Consider the following 5,142-nt stretch of genomic DNA (forward strand, 5'->3'; position numbering starts at 1 on the left):
GCAGGACGGGGGCCGCGGGGGGGGGGGGCGTTTTATTCAAATTACAAAGGAGGGGTCCGGCCGGGGAGGCCGAGCGCGCGGCGGGCGTCGCCTCCCGCCCCGCACAGCCCCGGACGCGGCAGGCGTCTGGCTCAAATTAGGTGTCGCTCGAGCGCGGCCGAGGGCGTGTCCACCTAGCGCGGCCCGTGGCTGGGATCCAGCCTGCCCGCGGGCAGGGAAAGGGGCGACTGGACCAGAGACAGAGGGAGAGAGGCGGTTAGAGACCGAGGCAGAGGGAGCAGCCGGGCACAAACAGACCTCGGGAGGGACGGAAAGGAAAGGAGGAAGGGGGTCAGGGCCGAGGCCGGGTGCGCGCGCGAGGGCAGATGGCCGGCCCAGGATGTGCGTTATCTCCAAAACATGAACTACTAGTTAGTAGGGAGGGCCTTGGCAATTCTCTTTCCCCGCTGGGACTCAGTTTACCTCCTCTGTAGACTAGGGACACAACTGTGATTCGAACTGGGATTCAGACACAATTCGCCTTTTATAAAGGAAGTTTATCGCATTTGAATTGATCGCATTTGCTCCTCCCAGGAACCCTGTGACATAGGTACCATCACTGCCCCCATCTCACAGATGAGAAATCTGGGGCCCGGGGATGTGGAACGGCGTCGTTCATCCAGTGAGCGGCAGATCTATGCTCAGTGTTCTACTCCCAGGTGTCCTGTGAGTTCGCTGATGGTCGCTAGGAAATGGGGGCTTGCTCTGGACGTCGGTGAAAGGGAAGATGAGAAATGAAATGGCAAAGGTCTTTGTACAGTGGTCCCGCGTCTCCAAGTCCCCGCCTAGCGGCCCCCGCTTTGGAGCATCGGGTGGTGCCCAGGCCGGAGCCAAGGCGGGACAGCCTGGCCAAGGCTAAGCAGTGCTCCCGGGGCCAACGCGATGCCGCCTCTGGCCGCCAGGGGACGTCCTGGGGCCGCGGAGAAACCGCTACCCCGCCCGCCCACAGGTCGCAGGGCCGCCTCTCGGGTTTTTTTCTTTTTTTTTTTCATCTTTTTTTTTTTTTTTTTTAAAGTCTTCCCTCTCTTCATTCTCACCTCGTTAACTCTCTTCCCAGCTTCTCCCAAATTTACCAACACCTGACGTTCTCTCGGAGACAAGCACAGCTCTCCAGCCCCTCTCCCCTGGGAAGGAGCAGAGACAAAGAAAAGAGATCCCTTTCTAAAGGACTCGGGGAGTTGGAAAAGGAGGCGCCCGCCTAACAGGGGGCGCTTGAGCGGGAAGGGGGCGTTCTCATCTGGCTGTGTGAGTTTGGGCGAGCCCTCCACCACGCCCAGGCTGTTTCCCCTTCTATGAAACAAGGGACTGGACTTGACCGCACATCTCCCGAAGTCTTTCGAGCCTCCCAGGAGCCTGCGGTCTTTGAGCTCCCCTCTCTGCCTGAGTTTCCACTGTTACGAATGCCTGTGTAGTGTGTGCGTGTCCGTGAGTGCCTTAAGCACACACACAGATTCGAAACTGCACTGTTTTCTGAAGCCTTGCGGCATAACCCAGAAGACAGGGAGAAAACCCTGAATTACGTTTCTTTTTCCTCCTTCCCAGTCTCCCGTTAGGCGCCTAACACGGAGGAGCTCACTACAAACGTGCGGAGTCCAAGGCTAGGGGTCTCAGCGGGGCTCTCAGTGTAACTGAGCCCCCTCTTCCCACCCAGCCTGCATCCAAACCCTTTGTCTTGCGGCCCTGAAAGTCTGCCACACTCCTGAGAACGAGAAGTGTATCGGCTGGATATGGGGGGAGGGGAGAGGATCAAAACTCCAGTCACTGTCTCTTTTCGCCCCCACCCCATCCCGAAATGTGGGCTCCCCCCCCCCGCCAGGCGCCCTGCATTCCTGAGTGGGGAGGAGGAAAGGACTGCACGCGGACGGAGGAGAGTGCGGACTCGCAGCGGGGGATCCGTGTCCAGCCCAACTCGCCCAGAGAGAGGAGGGGCCGCCCTGGTCACAGCAAACGGGGACCCAGGCCTACAGCTACTCCAGGCTTTTTCTGAGAGGCCGGGTGGTCCCGAGCTTCTCCCTCCACCACCCCAGCACGTCGCTGGGAGAGGCAGCACCTGGCCTGGCCCTCTGAGTCCTGACGGATTATTCCTGTCGAGTGTAAGAGCGTCCAGTACAGCGGCGCGCGCTGCTGGGTCACCCTCAGCCTGCGCCCTGCGGGTCAGGGCGCACTCGCCTCCCGGAGCCCCCGGCCCGCCAGGGGGCGCTACGCCGGGGTTCGAGGTTGGATCCGCAGCTGCCTCCCGCGCCGTGGGACTTTGGACAAGTCCCCTCCTCTTCCTGAGCCCCGTGTCCCCGTCTAGGGACGGGATGAGGCGTAGAGTAAGTGCCCTCTCCGTGCTGGTCGTTCTATAAGACATCCACTTGCCGCGGTCAGCCCCGAACTGCTCGACCCCTTGCTTCAGGCCCAGCGCGGAAGTTCCCTCGGGGCCAGGCGCGTAGTGGGCCCGCGTCAAAGCGCAGTGTCTGCGAGAGACAAGCTGTCCCTTCCTCCCCCCGCTGGGGTTAAGGCCCAAGCTACTCCGCCGGCGAGAGAAGTGGCCTCCCGGGCTGTGCACCGGGTGCTCAGTAGCGGCAATCCGCTCCAACAGGTGGTTATAAGCCTTGGGCTCTGAAGTCCTTGGAAACGCCACCGCTAGGGCGGCCGCCCCTCTGAGTCAAGCCGGCGGGGCCACGCCGAGCCTCCGCTACCGGGAGGAGCTCGCACTGGACCGGGAGCGGGCACCGCGCTCGGGGCCGGGTGTCCACGCGGCGCGCAAGGTCGGCGCGGGCCAGGCCTGAAGCCTCGGGCTGCGCAGCTGGCAGAGCCGACCCTGCAAGCCGGTGACGCCGAACGACCGCTTCAAGGTTACCTGCGACGCGAAGCTAGGCCGGGCCCACAACCCGGCTTTGACCCCAGCCGGCAGTCTTGCGAAATCTGTCTGCTCTGCTGCGAACGATGCGCCGGGTTACCCGCGAGACGGGTTATTTTAGAAGTGGGAAGGGTGGGGTGGGAGAACCCGGGGCACCTCCTGCCACCCCTCTGGAGCTGGACCCTGAGAGCCTAAGGACCCTCAGGGTCACGGAGACACCTCAGCACCAGGAGGTGGGAGGTGTGGGGCTCGTGCGCGAGTTCAGCCAGATGTTCGCGGCAGCTCCAGATGTGCCTCCGGTCCCGGGACAGGACTCTTCTCCTCCCCACCCCCAGCCTGGAGCTCAGGTCTGTAAACAAAGTCCCAGTTCTCCCCTTCCCCCGCCGCCTCGGGGAATCGGTCTCAAAGCAAGGCGTCCGCCCCCCGCCCCCAATTTGGTAGAAGCTGCAGTGCTTCTCCGCCTCTGGCCACCCTCTCCCGCCCCGCCACACACACCCTCTTGCCCGGCCTCACGATCCAAGTCCCCCACCCCCGGGATGGCTCGGGCATGACCTCATTCGCCTGCCCAGTGGGAGAGAGAGGGTCGAATCGGGGGAACCGGGCCGGGAAGGCTGGCAGCGGCCCGCACAATCGGCACATCCCACCTCCAGCATACAGGCCGGGAAAGCCCGCGCCCCCCAGGCCCCCGCCGCTGCGCTCCTCCAGGGGGTTCCTCGGAGAACCGCAGAGGGGAGGTGTGGAAAAGGACTTGATGTGCTTACCCTACGGGGTCGCGCCATCCCCCTCGGACTCGGACGCCCCCGCCCTGGCAGGTCCCAGCTGAGCACCCGCGCGCTGCCAGCGGCCACTGCTCACCTCCTGGGGCGCTCGACGGGCGCGCCCTGAGTGCCCCGCTGCCCGGGCCGGCGGGGGAGCGGCTAGCGCGGCCCCCAGCGGACCCGAGCGCTCTCCGGGCTGGGCAGGCGGCGAGGGCGCCCTCTTCGCGCAGCGGCAGCAGAAGGACGCCCGGGATCCCCGCGAACACCGGTCGGCTCGGGCTCCGCGAGGACTGACTGTAGCGCGGACTCAGGCTGCAGGGGGCTGCCCGGGCTCTCGGGGCCTGCGCTCGCCCGCTCGCCGGAGCTCTCCTGCTCGCGCGGCGCGGTCTCCGGCGCGGGCCGCCCAAACTGCTTTATAAGGCGCGGGCAGTCGCTTTGATCCGCCCACGTCAGCGCGCCGAAACCCCACCGGGTGGCTCCGGCCGCGCGCGGGGGGCGGGGGCGGGGTCCCCGCGGAGCCACGGACCCGCGGCGCCAGCGGCACAGAGGACTTCGCAGCCTGTTGAATTACAAAGCGGGGACTTATTAACTGGAGCTGGTTTTTAATAAGCATGCCTGCTGCCAGCCTACTGCGGACCTGCGGTGCGTGGGGCCCAGGTAGGGCCGGTTTCTAAAGCTCGCAGCCAGCCGAGCAAGGAACCTCAACCAGTCTGGTTTGACAGAGGAGAAAGCCAAGGCTCAGAGGCAAGTCCCACTTGGGGCTCAGCCTGGAGCCCCGCGGGTATCACTAGGTGTTCCTCTTGCAGATCGGTTACTTGAGACATCTGGGGGTCCCGAGGACTGCGTTGGCGTCCCAGGACGTCCTTTGAGGGGTCATCTCTCTAATCGTCTGGTTCCAGTTCTGGAAAAGGGATCCGCCATCCTGAGTTTTCTGCGGAGAAAAGGAGCGACAGCGCGCTGCACTGTGAAGCCCGCCGTAAACCTTGAGCACTAGAAGGCAGGCGTTCCAGCCTCTGGGGTGACTGTTGGGGAGTCTTCTGGACACCTTGCGTCCTGTCCCCGCGGGGGGGGGGGGCGGGTACCAGCGGAGAACGGTTTTAGAAACTAGTTGGGGGGGCGCCTGGGTGGCACAGCGGTTAAGCGTCTGCCTTCGGCTCAGGGCGTGATCCCGGCATTATGGAATCGAGCCCCACATCAGGCTCCTCCGCTATGAGCCTGCTTCTTCCTCTCCCACTCCCCCTGCTTGTGTTCCCTCTCTCGCTGGCTGTCTCTCTCTCTGTCGAACAAATAAAATAAAAATAAAATCTTAAAAAAAAAAAAAGAAACTAGTTGGGACTACAGAGGTGCTTCCCATCCAGCAGCCAGCCGGCCTGGGGCTAGGGCTGTGTTTCTGAGGCAGCTTCCCTGGGACAGGTTAGGTGAGTGTCCATCCCTTCCCGCACACACACCTTGGCCTTTCTGGCTGATGGTACACCCGGCTCTCCCATTTCTAACTTGCTG

At 63.6% G+C, this 5,142-nt stretch overlaps 1 protein-coding gene across 1 annotated transcript in view; it reads right to left on the reverse strand.

Annotated features, from left to right (window-relative positions):
- Positions 1-4,022, reverse strand: part of WNT11 (Wnt family member 11) — a 21,553-nt gene extending 17,531 nt beyond the window's left edge. Inside the window, 1 exon segment of the mRNA XM_040630864.1 lies at positions 3,740-4,022. The gene's annotated coding sequence lies outside the window, so the exon portion shown is untranslated.
- Between the last annotated feature and the right edge of the window lie 1,120 nt (positions 4,023-5,142).

The sequence above is a fragment of the Ursus maritimus genome, unplaced genomic scaffold, assembly GCF_017311325.1.
Source record: "Ursus maritimus isolate PB19 unplaced genomic scaffold, ASM1731132v1 scaffold_16, whole genome shotgun sequence".
NCBI lineage: Eukaryota > Metazoa > Chordata > Mammalia > Carnivora > Ursidae > Ursus > Ursus maritimus.